Here is a 19,023-nt window from a genome sequence, read left to right on the forward strand (position 1 = left end):
ATTCCCCTCCCCTCCCCCTCCTTCTCTCTCTCTCTCTCTCTCTCTCGCTCGCTCTCTCTCTCTCTCACTCTTGTCTTCAGTCCTACCAGCATTTCTTCATTTTCTTTCAGTTCCCTCAAAACACCAAGCCCTTTTCTGTCATGACCTTTGCATTTGCTGTTCTCTGTGCCTTGAATGCCTTACTACCTCTTAGCATCCCTGACATCTTTTAAGTCTCAGATTAAATGTCTGCTTCGCTTTACCTGATCACCTAATATCTAACTTCACTCCTTTACCCCACATATCAATTAGCTTTCACCATGTAACCATCCTAAAATTTAGTGGCTTAAAACAACCATTCATTTAACTCACATCTACAGACATGTAAGAGAGCTGAGCAGAGATCGGCTGAGCTGGCCCAAATCAGAAGTACCTGGTCAACCCACAGAATTATGAGCTAAATAAGATATTTATTGTTTTAAGTCACTATGGTTTGGGGTAGTTTGTTACACAGCAAAAGCTGACCAGTACGGCGGGGTGGGGCGGGGGGGGCCTGGATTAAGACACCAGACCCAATCAGGGAACAAAATTCGGTCCTATGGGTTTAGGTCTTGTAACAGACAGTTATAATGCCCCACCCTTAACCCTTCAGGCCTTACCATTTCTGTACAAATCTATCTGACTTCCAGCGGCCAACTTATACATTTCTTTGCCTGGGGGCTTTCCCTAGCTGCCAGATTGCACCCTGCCTGTACACACAGTAAACTAGAAGTTCTGGCAAATTGACACCTTCAACCAGGGACTATGGGAATTGGTGTGTAAATTCCCCAGCTTCCTCATCACTTGGATGGGATCATTCCATACTGTTTCCCAGAGTTGCCCAGTGAGATTGAGCTCTAAGAGGTGGTAAAGAGCTTCCATTACCTCCCTGCCCTTGCATTTTCCATTCACGACTGACCTGAAAGTACAGTACAGAACCCAAGGATGAGCCTAGGGTGCTCATGTAGGCTTGGTCCCAGACTGAAGCTGTATGTTTGCATTCCATACATTTGGCATGATGGTTTTGATGGATATGGGGAGAGCTTTTGATATGATTATCAGGGATGGAATGAAGGTGAAGAATAGATGAAGCCAAGGGATAAGAGTGAGCAATGGCACTGGGGGGAGATCTGCTTTGTAACATTATATGGCAAGAAACAAAAGCTGCAAGTTGAGTGTATCCATTTTTCTTATAATAGTCTTTTTTCCCCCAATAATATTTGTGTGCATATGTGTGTGTCTCTGTTATAATTTATCTATAGTTAAATACACATTTCTTCAATGTATTATTCAGTGAGCTTGACAGTATACACCCAACCCTAACCTTACAAATTGAGATATAGAGCATTTCAATCACCCCAGAATGTTTCCTTGTGCCCCTTTGCAGCCAGTCTCCCACCCCTGCCAGAGGCAATCACTGCTATGATTTCTCTCATCGCCTATTAGTCTAACTTGTCCTATAACTTCACAAAAATGAAGTCATTCAGTATGTACTCTTTTATGTCTTACTTCTTTCACTCAGTATAATGCTTTTCAGATTACCCATGTTGTATATAACAGCAGTTCATTCCTTTTTTATTGCTGGATCCCATTTCATTGTATGACTACAGCATAATTTATTCATCAGTTCTCCTCATGTTGGATATTTGCATTATTTCCTGTTCTATCTATTACGAACAAAGCTTCCATGAGCATTTATGCACAGGTATTCTTACATACATGTATTTTCATTTCCCTTGAGTAAATATGTAGGAGTGAAACTGGTAGGTCACAGGATAGGTGTGAAGGCTTTGGTCTGGTTGCCTTTGTGACTGGCTCAGTTTCCCAAGCCCTCTGACTGGCCTGCCTTCCTGCCCCTCTGGTGGGTCTAGTGTATGGAAGTTCCAGCAAGCATTCTGGGGACGGGCCTCAGATACTTTCCTTTGAGTTTCCGAGCAAGGAGTGAGGGTGGTGTCAGGAAAGAGCATGGGATTAGAAGTTGAGCATGAGTGGGTAAGAGACCAGGGTCTAGTGTTAGTTCTTCCACTAATAATTTCCAGGCAAGTAATTCTCTGAACTTTGGTTTTTCTCTTTGGTTGCTCTTCAAGATTCCTTCCAGATGGTTCTATGTCTGTCTTGTGAGTTCATAGTAGATGCTAAATTAGAATTTTTTTCCTATGTAGGACAGAGAAAAAATTAAATGATTTATATTCCTCCTGACTTCATAAACATGAAAATAGTTACTATTTCACTGCCTCCTAATAAGAGGAGATGCTAAGGATGATCTTTTGTTTTTTATGACCTGGATGGTCATTTGGCCTACAAAGGGGGGAGCCAAGAGAGACAAGACTAGAAGGAGGAGGAGGCTACAGAAGTAGAGCAACGAGCAGAAGAGGGGAGAGGCTTAAGAGGAGGAGGTGTGTGTGTGTGTGTGGAGCATAAGAGCAAGAGAAAGAATGAGAAACATACACACAAAGGATGCTAATTGCCATAGGGAATAAACTTTGGGGCGAAAAAAAGATGTTCTGAAGCAGTTTTACGGAGTCATGTGCAACGTCAACACGTCTTCTGCATCCTCTCCCCAAGAAACTTTCAGGGAAAGCATCCATTATTCTACAGTCTTTTTAGAGTTGGATATATATTTTGATTTTTTAAAATTTATTGGTGTTTAAGACTGGCTTCGTGGTGACCTCAAGATACAGGAGAATCTCCCCAAGGGGACCTACAACATTTAGGGTGAATGAATGAAAAGTATTAGGGTAAAAAGCTAAGTTGCTGTAACAAAGAGACCTAACAACAGAGTATAGCCTACAGAACCAAGAGGTTTATTTGTCTTTCAGGTAATAATTCAGAGTACATGGCTCAGATTGGCGAAGCAACTCTGCTCCACAGTTAGTCAGAAACCCAAGTTCATTTTATTGTGTGCCTCTGCCATCCCCTAGGTATTGTTGTTATCTGTATGGTTGAAACTAGATTGTGATGGGTTCCAGGTAGTGGGAAGGAGAAAGATAACATGGAGGAGACATGTCTACTATCTTACATCCTCGTCCTGAAAGTGGCTTAAGTCACTTCCTCTCACATCCTACTGGCCAGAATTCAATCACATGACCAAGCCTCATTACAAGGGTGTCTGGGAAATGTACTCAAGTTGTGTGCCCAGTAAGAAGGGGAAAGTGGATTCTAACGGACAGCTGGCAACCTTCACCCGCAACGCAAGCCCTCAGACGCCCCACGTCTTCCATGCCTGGAGGGAAGAACAATATTCTCCAGGCCTCACTGAGGGTTTTACCTGCTCTGGCCTATCCTGCATGAGCTTTGGGCGGGCCTGTTACTTACTAGTTGTTGAACCCTTGCCTGACACCAAGTTAAGCCAGAGCTGATTGTGTTTCAGGAGCTGAGTAGAGCAGGAGGGAAGTGGCTTGAAGGGCTTCAAGGTAGCTCACTACCTGACTTTAGGCAAAGGAGAAGTTTGAGCTCAGACCAAAAGAACTACCTGGACAAGCCTCAGAACCATGATCTGAATAAATGATGGTTGTTTTGAGCCACCATGTTTGTCTCAGTGCGGAGCTGAAACTGAAGTCTCAAATCTCTCTCTCTTCCTGGAAAATCCTCCCAATCCAGATGTGCCCTTCCCCACCTACCTCCGTTACCCAACAATCTTTTCTCTCCCCTTGTCCTTCACAGGCCCCAACAGTGTTGACTGGCTGTGACAGTATGTGATTGAACACAGAGCATTTTCCCTCCACGGTGATTAGTCAAATTTTACCCCAGATGCACTTGAATCACCCTTAAAATGATGCCGCTAGGTCTGCGGGCTACAAACGCCTCCTGAGGTGTTGAGTGGTATATCTTAGGTGTTCCTTCATGGTGACACAAGGCCAGTTCCATGAACTGAGCATTTTCTCCCCTCTCACTTTCTTATTCCCTCTCCCTGTCTCCTCCTTCACGACTTTGCCACTGCCATTTTTCTCTACGTCAGGCCCACCGTGACCTGTGAGCCAAATTCACACTGTCAACAGGTTCCCTGGAATGGCATCCTATGTTTGACTTATAACCAGACTCTGGGGGTATCTACATTGCAGTCAATAGCTGATTAGGGCAATAGAGAATTTTCTCTTCAAGAGAAAGCGCTAGAGTTTAATTAATCTCAGAGCAAAATGGTTCATCTCAAAACAAATTATATTTTCTATCTGCTAGAACAGCTGTTGAACAAAGCACATTCTCCAGCAAGTGAGAAGAACGACAACCTGCAGATCTCAAAAGAGAGGAGAATTTTAAAAGAATAAAACAAACAGGTGTGGTAGATTATATGAATGATGGTCCCAAATACTTCACCTGCCTGTGGCATCACAGATCTTCCCATCAAGAGGTGGAATTTGTTTAAAAAAAAAAAAAAAAGGAGATGGAATCTGTTTCTTCACCCGTTGAGTCTAGTCTGGCTATGTGACCTGCTTTGTCCAATGGGACATTAGCAAACACGAAGCAAGCAGAGACTTGAAACATGCTTGTGTACTTGGGCTTGTTCTTTTGTGGGTCCTGGGACCCTGAGACCCAGGATTGCCTGCTGGACGATGAGAGACATGTAGTTGTCCCCATTGCCCCAGCCAGTATCTTGCTAATACTAGGCACATGAGTGTGACCATCCTAGCACCCAGACTCTAGATAGCTCACTACCTGACTTTAGGCAGAGTGGAAATGATGGGCGTGACTTTTGGACAAACCTCAGAATCATGATCTAAATAAATGATGGTTGTTTTGAGCCACTAAGTTTTGGGATGGTTTGTTATATAGCAAAAGCTGACTGACAAAACCGAGTAGCTGGTATGCATATGTGTGTGTGCGTGCGTGTGTTTCTGTATGTGTGTCCCCCATATCAATTACAGATGTTTCCAACATACTCTGAAATCAGTACAGTCCAGGTAAGGCCTTTTCTTGGATGCTCTGTAGAAACTCTAAGCTCCATAAATAAACACGTAGAGGAATAAGTGATCATTCTTCTTTTCCCTCTCATCCCTTTCCTGTGCCAGACTCCTGAACTTGGATCTTGGCCAGGTAGAAACCTGGCCAAACTGAAGGAAGGAGGTACCTAGAATGGGCTACATCACTCATTTTCCTGGGAATATTGCTTCTCTCTGGCAGCCCCAGCAAGAAGGATTAAGGAAGACATATATGCACCTAAGTTCTTCTCATTGTAAGGAAATGGATAACCATTGGTGCTTTCCTCCTTCTTGTCATGGGGTTGAGATGCCAGAATCTCACAGCCTCCCCCACCATACCTCATGTTCCCCAAGGGTTGGTTGTTGCTGTTGGCTTTCCTAAGACAAGTTCCCTAGGAGCGTCCTTATATATCAGACATGGGTATTGGTTCCTAAAACCACAGATGTAGCATTTCTCGGGGAGTCTTCTTTGGTTAGACAAAGCCCACAGGAGATTCTGTAATGTTAGTTTTCCATATTTGAGTGGACATAGTTGGCCTAATTATTACTTGTCCTATATCAAATATGTTGGTTTTATTTTGGAAGAGACCATAGCAAATCTAGTTCTTAGAGTTCTAATGTGACTGCCAGTAGGGGTCCTTTTCGTCACATTTTTCTCGGTCCTACTTCTTTCTTCTTTTCTCATTTCTATACATGTTTCAGCTATGAAAAATCAGTTTAAAAAAAACAGCTTTATTGAGGCATAATTTATATACTATAAAAGTTACCTGCTTAAAGTGAACAATTCGGTGATGTTCATTAAGTATATAGAGTTATGCAGCTATCATTATGATCCAGTTTCAGGAAATTTCCATCACCTCCAGAAGGTCCCTTATGTCCATTTATAGTCAGTACCCACTCCCACCCTCAGTCCAAGGCAACCACTAATCCACTTTCCGTCTCTATAGATTTGCCTGTCCTGGACATTTCATATCAGTGGAATCATACAATATATGGTAGAGCTTTTTTTTTTTTTTTTTTTTTGAGAGAGAGAGAGAGCACACAGCGAATGGGGGTGAGGGGGCAGAGGGAGAGAGAATCTTAAGCAGGCTTCACCCCCAGTGCAGATCCCGACATGGGGCTCGATCTCACGACCCTGAGATCATGACCTGAGCCAAAATCGAGTCAGACGCTTAACTGACTGAGCCACCTAGGTGCCCCTAAAAGCTAGTCTTTCTTTGAAAAGTTGATCCATGAATATGGACAAGTTGCCCTATCTTGGTTTGTGTTCCCTCAAAGCAGATGCCAAGGCAAGGACTTGGGGGCAGATAGTTTATTTGGGAAATGATCACAGGAAGCAGAGGTGAGGGAGTGGAGAGACTGAAACACAGAGGGAAAAAATAGAAGAAAAAATACAAAAGAAAAGAAAAGAGAAAGCACACAGTAAGAAGATTACCTCTGTGGACAACTGGGGCTCAATCACATTGGGGATTGCCTGAGGAACCATGTGGAATGTGCTTCTGGGGGAGCTGGGACATTTATCTACCATATTAGTTATCTAATACTGTGTAACAAGTTACCCTAAACTTAGCAGTTTAAAGCAATGATTAACATTTATTATCTCTCACAGTTTTAAGGATTAGGAATTTGAGGTTGGCTTAGCTGAGTGGTCAGCTTGGGGTGTCTCATAAGGCTGCAGTAGAGATGTTGGCCAGGCTGTGGTCATCTGAGGACTTAACTGAGGCTGGAGGATCCACTTCTAAGACAGCTCCCTCACCTGGCTGACAATTCAGTGCTGGCTGTTGGCAAGAGGCCTCAGTTCCCCTCCGCATGGCCCTCTCCATAAGGCTACTTGAATGTCCTCATAACATGGCAGCTGACTTCCCCTAGAGCAAGTGATCCAAAAGAGAACAAGATAGAGGCAGCAATGTCCTTTATGATCTAGCCTGAAAAGTCACGCCCATCATTTCCACTCTACTATGTCAGTTACAAACGTCAGCAGTATCCATTGTGGGAGAGGATGATACAAGGGCATGCATAGCAGGAGTCAAGGATCGTTGGGGTCATCTTGGAGCTTGACCGCCCATCCATTGTCTCCTGGTCCCTCTTTGGTTGGGGGTTGCCTTGTGTGGGTTGAGCAAGCTTGAGGAGGGGCTGGTAAAGCCTTAGGCAGAGGGTATTTGTGGTGAGAAGCTACCAGCCTGCTGGGAAGTATCCAGTGTGGCTATAGGTGAACTCAGAGGTGGTCCTAGGGGCCTGGGGAGGGGGTGCAGAGCATCTGCCACATGCCCCAAGGCTGGCATTAGTGATACGGTTTTGCTGGTCCATCCTTGATAACGAAAAGAGAACTCTTTGATAGCTCAGACTTCTGGGAGGAACAAAATGATAGGTTGTTGGTGAGATGCCCTCTAGGTGACTGCTGTACCACTGAGCTTTGGGCTTTGGGAAGCTCATCATCCCTGTAGAAGGAGCTTCCAGAAAAAAAAAAAAAAAAGCCAGCCTACTCCTAATATTGCTAAGGAATATGCAGTCACAGGTCAGCCCTGTGATTTTGCTAAGTAACAGTCAGAGGCCCGGCTGCATTCTTGACCTATGGGAAGGGGGCTGGAATCAAAGGCAGGAGTCAAGATTTAGGGCCTCTGTTGGCTGAAGGCTCTTACCAGGTGATCTGGAGTAGGAGGAAAACATGACAGATGAATGCCTGGCTACACTGCCAAGTGCTAGATTGAAAGCACTGCCAGGGGCGCCGGGGTGGCTCAGTCCGTTAAACATCTGCCTTCGGCTCAGGTCATGATCCCAGGGTCCTGGGATCGAGCCCCGCATTGGGCTCCCTGCTCAGTGGGGAGCCTACTTCTCCCTCTCCCTCTGCTGCTCCCCCTGCTTGTACTCTCTCTCTCTTTCTCAAATAAATAAAATCTTTTAAAATTAAAGAAGAAAAAGAAAAGAAAACACTGCCATCAAGGGGCTCCATCACTCGTGCTCCCTACTTCTGCTACCTTATAAAGGAGCCACAGCAGGAGGAGAGCAGGGGAAGGTAGGAACAGAGCAACAGAGGGAGAGAGGGGACATGAACCTATAATCTGAGGTGTCTTGCTGCATGGCCAAAGCTAGAGGACTGGCCCAGGACAATCCTAGCTCAACCTGCTGTTCTGGAATAGTTATTAATAGTGCTTGATATATGCTGACTTGCTGAATGAATGAGTGAGGAAACGAGTGACTGGGTCCACGGCTGACTACGCCGGCTTTGTGTAAAAAGATGTGGTACAGTTGGAATGGCTTGAGGGGAAGGAAAGGAGAAGTCATTAAGTCTAGAATTCCAAAGGAAGCCATAGGAGGCGTGTCTTAAAGCCCCAGGTCAAAGCTCTCTTCAACTGTATTCCCTTCATTTAGTTCCAGGGACTGGCGGGGGCGGGGACGGGGGGGGGGGGCAGATGGTGGGAGCTCACAGAAGGAGCTGCTACCGGCTGCTGCGAGGACCAGGTCGTCCAGTGTCAGAAAAGCCCCAAGTGGGAAGCAACCGGCCTTGCATCTCTGCTCTCCAAGGGTCTGCTCTGTCAGCAAGTGGTCTGAGAGCCAGGAAATTGTGTTATTGGTGGCATGGTGACCGTACTGTACATTTTCTTTATAATTTCCTTTTTAGGGAGAGGGAGCCAAGCATTTTGCCACCAAACAAGGACCATTTATGGACTACTCAGTCGCATTTGCGGAGAACTGCTGGGGCTGCCACGTGATCCCAAGCGTAAACCTTAGCCCATCTCAGCCAAGAACACAGGCTCAGCATTCAGGAGAGCAGGAAAAAAAAAAAAAAGGAAAGCCGAAAGCTGAAGCCAGAGTTCTGCACAGACGGCTGTATGGTGGCTAATTTAGAAGGGAAATTGCAACATCTCCAGTGGTGGCATTAGATTCATCATTCCCAGCTTGTCCAAAGACACTAAAAGCTTCTTTGTACTTGGATCTTAAATTCCCCAACAGAAATTTCTATTATTTTTCTTGTAGATTTTAGAAATAAAGACACTTCTTAAGGAATGAGACATTGAGTCATAGGACCTGGCTCCCCTGTTGCTTGCCATTAGGTCATTGTAGAGCTGCCTAGCTTTTCTTTTTTTTCTTTTTTTTCCGGTACGTCTTTTTCTTCTAAGATGGGAATCACTAGGCTGACCACATCATTATAAGGTTAATGCCCTGTATACTCTTACTATGAATATTTATTATTTGCATCCTCCCATTCCAGTTCTTCTCAAGCATCATTCTTTTTTTTTTTTTTTTTTTTTTTTAAAGATTTTTTATTTATTTATTTGACAGAGAGAGACACAGCGAGAGAGGGAACACAAGCAGGGTGAGTGGGAGAGGGAGAAGCAGGCTCCCCGCAGAGCAGGGAGCCCGATGCGGGACTCGATCCCAGGACCCCGGGATCATGACCCGAGCCGAAGGCAGTCGCTTAACCGACTGAGCCACCCAGGCGCCCTCAAGCATCATTCTGACACATACCCCTTTAAAAAATCTCCGCCAAAGTAGAAAGCTTCTCAGTAAATGGTTGTAGCATCTACTACGATGTACATGTGATTAAAGTGTAATAACAGCAGGCTAACACCATAGATGATAAGTAGTCATGCTCTAGTTGGAAGAGAGAGGATGAACAGAATCTAAGTAGGCAGGCAGGGGCCTTCAGGGCCTTCAGGGAAGGAGAACAATATTGGCAAAGTGATAAGCCAGGGATTGGCAAACTATATGGCCCTTGGGCTGAATCTGGCCTGCCTCATTTTTGTAAATAAGGTTTGATTAGAAGACAGCCACGTTCATTCATTTATGTATTATCGATGGCTGCTTTCATGCTACAAGGGTAGAACTGAGAAATTGTGACTTGAAACTATATGGCCCCTGAAGATTAAAATATTTACTATTTGGATCTTTATATACAGAGTTTGCTGAGTCCTGGCATAGACCAAGGTGGAAGTGGTGGTGGGGGGGGTGATTTTTCCTTCCTGGTTTGGGTATTCAGAAAATGTGGGTTTGAACAGGAGTAGAGCTTCAAAGCCATTTGGCAGGATATAGGGAGCAGGCTCATGGGGAGTGGAAATACCTTTTCTTACCCTGCAGCAAACTCAACCTCAGACCCAGACACTGAGAATCTAGAGGGATGGAAACTATTTACATTTATTAAATACACCTATCCTTCCATCTGTCCGTCCATCCATCCACCCATCCACCCATCCATCTGTCCACCCATCTATCCACCCATCCCTCCCTCCATCCATCCCTCCCTCCATCCACCCATCCATCCATCTATCCATCCATCCATCCATCCATCCATCCATCCATCCATTTATCCATCTTCTCACTGAGTATACATGTACTTTTACAGAATCATTTTGTTATTCAAATAAAACATGACCCTTGTAGGGAAAAACATTTAAAAAATACAGATGAGCCTCCCCCCCCCAAAAAAGAGGAAAACCACCCGTAATTTCACCAACCACTGATAACCACAGTAACATTTTGGTATGTGTCCTTCTTAATCTCTTTTCCTACATGGAAACGAAAGTTTTTACTGAGTGCCTCCTACACAGACCAGGCAGTATGCTAAGCAATGAGGACATAAAATGGTGGAAGGTTGGTCTTGACCTCCAGGATAGAGAGCAGTGTCCCAAATCATTGCAATCTGGGCTGAGAAGTGCAATAGTAGCTGCCTGAAGAGATACAAGGAAAGCAGGGCAGAAGGAGCCATCACCTCTTCTTGGCCTGTTATAGTCAAGGTGAGCCTTAGAGGGTGCCAGGGAGTCTGCCCAGTGAGCAAGAACATTCCAGACAGAGGGGAAAGTAACTGATGTTTCCCATGTGCCTCGTAGGTACCTAGAAGTTTTCTTGAGAACATCTCATCTAATCATCAAAACAACTCTAGGAGGTGGATATTATCATTTCTATTTTACAGATGAGGAAATCCAGACTCTGAGAGGTTAGGGCATTTGACCAAGGCCATTCAGATAGCTTGGAACGGAGGCAGGATTTAAACTCAGGTCTGTTGCCCATGCTTCTCTCATTTGATCATGCAGCTTTCCCAAAATAAGCAAAGTCATGGTGGCCACCTTCACTGATTTTATTTAACAAATATTTACTGAGCAGCCACTATGTACCAGATAAAGAATATATTGACTGTATCTTCAAGAAGTCCTAAAGGATCTCTCGTTGTGTGTGTGTGTGTGTGTGTGTGTGTGTGTGTGTGTGTGATGGGGGAATCTATGTACAAAGTCAGGCTATGCTTTGGCTTTACACAGAACTTGAAACTGATCTAGACTCCAGCCATGTATATTGAGTTTCTTCCCTCCTTGCAGGGCTCTTGGCCTCTTCTTGGAGGATGTGGACCAATCACGTCGCATTGTTTGCCCCCTAAAAAGACCATACTAATTGAAGATTTTTGTATGCTAAAGAGAGAAGTTGCCAATCATTCATTAGTCAGTTAACAAATTACCAGTGCTCCGGTGGGTTTGGGATGTGTGTATAGAGCAGGGAAGGAGGCAGAAAAGTAACATCTCTTTCCTGGTTACCACTGTCAAGAGAAATGGCTGTCTAATTGTGGACAGAAGACAGAGGTCTGGCTTGACAATTAGTGCTGTAGGATTTCTAGGGAAAGGGCCTCATGGTGGACCTAAGGGATGAGAAGAAGCTTCCTGGAACAGCCACATTTCCAACATTTCTTGTCATGGCTGGCTGGATAGCAAGCATCTCCACAAGAACACCAGGAGAGGTTAAAATCTCCTTTTAAAAACCTGGGAGGTGCTTTAACTTCCAAATTCCACTGGGAGGGTTATGTGAGGATTGGAGGGTGGGGATGCTTCGCACTCTCGCTTTCTCTGGAACACACACAAAGCCACCCACAGAGTTAGTGAGTTGCACCATAAAATATGGCATGGCCATAAATGAAATTACAAAGGAATCGCTTCCAAAGGCTTCACCTTGAAACCTTAACTTCTACATTGTGAGCATACCATTTATTACCACTGCTGCTGGGAAAGGGAGCTGTTAGTGTAATGCAGAGAAGAGAGGACAGGCAGTGTAAGGAGCAGAAAATGATAAGATTTATTGTGGGAATAAAACCCAGGGCAAATCGCCTCTTGTTAAATGTGTGTGTTGGCCCCAATGTCAAAGCAGTTGACTCCAGGCAAACACAGTGGTCTTGCTGGAAAATTTTCTCAACAACTCTGTGTGTCTGTTTCTCTTTGTAGAATGGCGTGTTGAGTGAGGATTGGTGAGTGGGCAGATACTTGATTCTCTTTTAGGTGCCTTGGTCCAACTGCCCCTTTACTTGTTTGCTCGTGACTTCTTCACCCAGGTAACCTCCAAAATGGTTGCGGTGCTCATGACTACCTCACAGCTGTTCCCCAGCCCTCACCTGCTGATGACTCTACGACAGCCACCCAAAGCATGCTTGTAATCAATACTGAACAGAGCTCTCTTGAGGGCCTCTTATGGGCCAGGTTCTGGGCTGGGGACGCCGTAATGAACAAGAGAGACCTGGTCCTTTCCCTCAGGAGAGTTACCTGAGCTTGACCTCAGGGTCTTCTTACATCTAGGAGGTTGAGCAACCAGTCAAGTTGATCTTGGAGCTCAACAGCTTGAGGCCCCATAAGAATGCCTTCCCTCCTCCTATTTTTGGGAATATTTAAAGCTCAGAGTTCTAGCTTACCCAGAGATCCTAGCGTTCTCTTCTGGCTTCCTGTCAACCACCACCACTACCCAGAAGCTGTCTAACGTGGGGCAAATGACCCAAACTAACTAGACCAGCACTGTCCATTAGAATTTTCCACAATGATAGAAATGCTCTGAATTCGTGCTGTCTGATATGGTAAGCACTAGCTACAAGTGGCTACTGAGCACTTAAAATGTAGCCAGTCAGGATATGCTGCAAGTGGAAAATATCAAAGCCATAGTACAAAAAAACGCAGAATATCGCAGTGACAATTTTTATGTTGATTCCATGTTAAAAATACAACAGTTGGAACAAAGAGTAAAAAAATACAATAGTTTGAACATGTTGGATTAAACAAAATATGCTGTTAAAATCAATTTCACCTGTTTCATTTTACTTTTCTATTGTGCTCCTAAAATTTTTTAAATTACATATGTGGCTTGCTTGCATTATATTTTTATTAGACAGTGCTATTCTTTTTTTTTTTTTTTTTTAATTTGAGAGAGAGAATGAAAGAGAGAGAGAGCATGAGAGGGGGGAGGGTCAGAGGGGGAAGCAGACTCCCTGCCGAGCAGGGAGCCCGATGCGGGACTCGATCCTGGGACTCCAGGATCATGACCTGAGCCGAAGGCAGTCGCTTAACCAACTGAGCCCCCCAGGCGCCCCTAGACAGTGCTATTCTAAACCTTGGCTTTCTTATCTGGAAAATGAGGGGGATAGGCCAAAGATCGGTAAGGTGCACTCATCTTGAAGACTCTATGATTCCCCCCTGACGCCTGATGCACTATGAACTGACTACCCAGCAACGTGAACCATGGTCAAGGTTAATGTAGCAGGCTCAATCAGCTCTGCACTCACATCCCCTCAGCACTTATTATTCTAGTACACCTGAGGGCATGCCGGCTCTTCTCCTTAGGGTTCCCTATCAACCCGCAGGAGGGGAGGCCAGCAATGCCTCTAGGAGCAGCCCGCACCCAGTCATGGATGGGAGTTGGAAGGTAAACACCTCGATTTCCAAGCCCCTCCCCCCAGGTGGCACACTCTAGGCCAAGTTCTACACAGTTTCCCAGAGGTCCCCAGCAGGATTGAGCCTCAGCACCCACAATGGTACCCTGCTCACTAATATTCCCTTCATTGGCTTCCTTCCCTTCCCTGTCTCACTTCCCTATTCCCCTACAATGCTTTCTGGAATCACTTCCTAAGTAAACAACTATACTTCTATCCTTTTCTTAGAGTCTGCATCTGCATAGATGCAACCTAAAATAGTCAGTTCCTAGCCCAATAAGGTAATGATGTTTAAGGGCACCTTCCCAGGAGCCTTTCAGTGGCTTTTCCTGTTTTATCAGCTCGTCAGAATCTCTGGCACATTACCAACAAGTACATGCTTAATGTCATTCTTGAGTCTGTCCCTTTCCACAGGACTGCAGACATGACTACGGGCACTCTCTCCTTGCCCTCCCAAACACGCTCCTCACATGAATGGGCACTTTGAGCTACGTTGCGCTGCATTAATGATTTCTATTTTAATGCTAGTTTCCAACCTCAGTTTTCATCAGACTGAGCTCCTGGTTTCATTTTCTCCTAATTGCAATAAGATGCCCCAAGACCTCTTAGGCATGATGGGTCCCGGGTGGGTGTAAATTGTTTGCTGCTGTTGAAAACACTCTGGGAGGGAACCTTCTGGGATCTGACAGGAAGTTGTTCCAGATGTCAGAAATCCAACGCCAAAAAATAAAAATAAGCTCCAGTTACTAAACTGATCAGGGTCTGGCATTTCGGAAATAAGAGAGCCTCTCGGATGAGCAAAATCTGAGCTCTCTGGAAATGGTCCAGAGATACAGCAAATATATGGCTGAGGAATGTTCTGGAAGTTAGAAGATGGATTGTGGCCATTTAAGGAATCATTTTCTCATGTCACATCAAGAATTAGAGTCCTAGGGGCGCCTGGGTGGCTCAGTCATTAAGCGTCTGCCTTCAGCTCAGGTCATGATCCCAGGGTCCTGGGATCAAGCCCCGCATCGGGCTCCCTGCTCAGCGGGAAGCCTGCTTCTCCCTCTCCCACTCCCCCTGCTTGTGTTCCCTCTCTCTCTGTCAAATAAATATATAACATCTTTAAAAAAAAAAAAAAAGAATTAGAGTCCTAGAAGAACAGGAAAGGATCTTAGAAATTCTCTTATCCACCGTATACCCTCTAATTGTATGAGTGAGGAGCACTGAGGCACAGAGAAATGAAATGATGGGTCTGTAGACACATTGATAGTGAACTCAATCTAGAAACAAGTTCATTGCTTTTCCCACAACCCCGGAGCACCACCCCTGGTCTTTGTACAGAAGAGCCAGTGATTCCAGACCAACAACCATTGCTCCCACCCCCATCACCAGGGAGACCTGGAGGGTCAGGACAACCAGGAGAAAGACCAGAATCTTCAGAGCTGTCTCCTGGCTGCACAAGACGATGAGAAGCACAGTTGGTAGCTCCCCGAAAGAGATTACCCAGGGTCTAGTTAGAGGGCTGGTGTGTGAAATGCACTACATTACAAATTAATCCAGCCTGCTGAAGCATCATGAGAACCGGAAGAATATTTTTTGGTATACCTCACGCCCTCAGGCTCTGTGCTAGGCCCCCAGGGATCTGAATCACTTGGGCACTGCTCTGAAGCTGTTTATAACTGAAATAGTGAAGACTAGGCAGACAGTGAACCAATTCAAAATATAGAAACATAATTACCAAGTTTCTTTCACCAGATATTTGGTTGAAGTCTGCCATGTGATTTACAACCCCCTCCCATTCCTGGAATTCTCCAATAATTCCATGAATACGAGTTGTATCTTATCCCAATGCTCATTAAATCCTTTAGGGATAGAGATAATATTTTTATTCATTCACTCACTCATTCATTCATGCACTCAGGCATTTATTCAACAAATTTATTGAGTGCCTTCTAGAAGTCACTAGGGATGGGAGGGAGTGCTAGGGGAAGTAGAGGGCAGAATAAAAGATGTCTCAAACCCTTTAGTGCCTTCCCATATTACTCAGACTCTAAGCCCAAGTCCTCAGAACCATCTGTAAAAATCTCTCCTGATCCCCCATTCCTTTACTATACCTCTGGTATCTTGATATTCATAGTCTGGTTGGAGGTAGAGAAGGCTGTTATGTGAAGTTAGAAGGGATGACTAGTTTCATTCATTTAATGTATTTAATTCATTTATTCACGCATCCACTTATTCGACATTTAGTATGACCTCCATGTCAGGGCCTGTGCTGAATGCTGGGTTATTGGTGGTAAATGATGTTTCAGGTCTCATGAACCTTATAGTCTGTAGAGAGGAGCTCTAGCGAGAAAACAGATTGGCAAATGTCTAAACAATCATATATTTTGATAAGCTCTCTGAAGAAAAAACAGGATGCAGGGAAAAGAATAATGGGAGAAAACTAATTTATACTGAGGGCCAGAGAAGGCATCTCTGGTGGAAGTTATCTTTATTTTTTTAAAATTTTATTTTATTATGTTATGTTATTCACCATACAATACATCACCAGTTTTTGATGCAGTGGGAAGTTAGCTTTAGATTGAGGCCCTAAAGAGGAAGATTAGTCAGGCAGGGGTAGAGGTGAGAAAGGAGATTTTTCAGGCAGAGGGAAAAGATTGCCAGAGCGGTTCTGAAGTTGGCACACCCAGAGTGCTCTACTCCACGGGTAAGCTTCGGACACTCTCTGCACGGGGCATGCTTGTGGACCACTCTGCCCTTGGGCAACCAACCAGTGAAGGCAGGTATGTGGAAGGGGGTGGGGTAGAATATAATGAAGGTCTCTCAAGGTACAACCACCTCAACACATAAGAGTTCTGGGAGGAGGGTTATAGAGAATGATCCCGTGAAGCTGACACCCCTACACACACACACACACACACACACACACACCCTCACCCTCACCCTCCTACTGGGACACACTTTGTTGGCCAGAATTAAGTAGGGTCCACTCCTGTTTCTCCCAGGGACAAAACATGCAAAACAGGAAAATTTCTCTTTGCTTTCTTCCTCGGCTTCCCTAGGACTTCATGCCACAAAAGACATCCTGAACCTAAAATCAGAAGGCTCTTCCACTTGTTACTTGAACTTGAACTACTCGATGCTTTTGTCTGTAATATGAAGATACTGTGTTTGTCCTATCTCCTCACAACTTTTATGCAAAGGTTTAAAAAATTAGCATTATAAAATGTGTATTTTTTAACTTGAGACTTTATTTTTAGAGCACTTAGAGGTTCACAGCAAAATTGAATATAAAGGTACAGAGATTTCCCATACAGCCCCTGGCCTCCACCGCCCCCCGCACAGTCTCCCCAAATACCAACATCCTCCACTGGAGCGACTATTCTGATAACTACTTAGCCTATTTTTACTTTTCTTCCTGAGTGTAAAACTACTTGTACCAGAGTAGACGAATTAAATTGCAGCCCCTTTGTACAAGGCAGAGCACTAGTTGTACATGGAACGAGGACCTGAAGCTGAAAATTATTTCAATTTTGCAGTTTTCCTTTTGAATGTTTGCTCTCCAAATCTGGCCAGCATCACAGCCTTCTATTCGAGGAGTTAACTTCAGTTGTTGCTTCCTTAGTAGTCAACCCTCCTCCCCATTATAACATTTTTCTTCTATTTGAAAAGCTGTTGTGAAAGTGCTAGTCTCTGAAAGGGATTAAGTGGGTTAATTTGCATTAAAAAGCCCCTTTATTTAGCGGGTATTTAAAATCTCTAAATACCACCACCACTCTCCACCCCTCCCCCCAGATGGTGACTGGGAAGGTGGGGGGCGGGGGGGGGGCACGGACTCCAGCTATAAGAGGTCTGAGACTAAACCCAGCCCAGCCCATTCCACCCCCCCCTGCCCTGCCCCGCTCCGGCCGCCCCCCCCCACCCCCGGCAGATTTGGAAATCTTGTCTTTCGTATCAGGTTGCACATGAAATCTTTGTCAAATCTTTTTTTGTACACACTCATAAATAATACTACCCAGAGTATCACTAATAGTCGCAAGACACAGTGGGTGAATTTCAACGACTGAACTGCCGTGGAGAAAATGAATGGACTGTTAATAGGATCGCTTTCAAATAATAGCTAAATTATTAAACTCTAGTGTGTGTGGGTGGGTGCCACTTCTTTAGTGTGGCAAACTAGATTTGGAGGTGCCAGGGCGAACGTCTCAGGAGTATTACATTGCATAGCTCTTTGGAGGGATGTTAAGCCCTTCTCTAGCCTTCTGGCTTTTAGCAGAGCTCATGTTGATTTCTACTTTTTGTTGGCTTTTATTGGTAGAGGGTGTAGCAAAGAGTATTGGTTTTCTCCCACATCCCCTTGGTATCCACCTCTGTGCCAAAGGCTCTTTGCTGCAAACACCTGCAGAGCTCAGCCAGCGCCGGTGGGAATTTTTCTAGCCCTAGGAGCATCTGGGCCCGCCCTCAGGGCAAGCCCGAAGTGCTGGAGGGCTAATCCCCCCACAGCCATCCTCCTCTAATGAAGGCTGCCAGTCGGGGGCTGAATACCCAGCTGCCTCTCCCCTCCATTGGAGCAACTCTGGGGTGGGGTAACCCTCGGGTCTGCGGCAACCATGGGCTCTGGGAGTTCCCCAGCAGAACTGAGCTCTGGTGACCCCCCAGGGGTCCATAACGTCCCCTTCACTGGCTGCCTCCCCTTCCAGTCCCACTTCCCCCACTGCTGTTCCCTGGAATCACCAGCCGAAGAAATGACGAGTTCTCAAAAATCCTTCTCTTAGGTTCTGCTTCTAGGGTAACCCACAGCAAAACAGAAAGTGAATGTAAAGATTTTTTTTCCTACCAATTATCATGAAGCAAAGGCACCACTTTATCATTCCCTTCCACAGAGCAGCTTTGCCGAGTCCCCTGCTCTTACCTGACGGCAGCACGTTGCAGTGGAAATGCCATGAACCTGGGTTCCGATCCCGCCTTTGCCATTGACCGGCTGACTGACTTGTGTGACCTTGCTCAAGTTATCTTGCCTCAGTGAACCTCAGTTTCCCCACTTATAAAAGAGGGATAATGATATCGCCCTCCAGAACCGTTAAGAGAATTAACTCGGCGCCTGGCACGCAGCAGCTGACCAGTGAATGTCAGTTCTTTGACTTCCTGTAGGTCGTTCCCAGTCTACCAGTACAACGAAATGTTCCTGTCCTTGTAGCTTTTGTCACGGGACAATAAAATAAACAGATACTCAGAGCGAGAATATATCAAGATTCGAGAGCTTTCTCTGATTACGAAGCAATGGTAAAGATAACTGTGAGGGAAACCTTATCTGGTTACAATTTTTTTCCAGTCCCCTTTTTAGCTATTTATTTAAAAAAAAATCTGACATTACAGATTAAACTGGATTGTATTAACATGCTACTCTTGCATTCTACTATGGCAAACAAAAATATT

The sequence above is a fragment of the Mirounga angustirostris genome, unplaced genomic scaffold, assembly GCF_029215605.1.
Source record: "Mirounga angustirostris isolate CCGP_5_RB_7025 unplaced genomic scaffold, mMirAng1.0.hap1 SCAF_11, whole genome shotgun sequence".
In the NCBI taxonomy this organism is placed as follows: Eukaryota; Metazoa; Chordata; class Mammalia; order Carnivora; family Phocidae; genus Mirounga; species Mirounga angustirostris.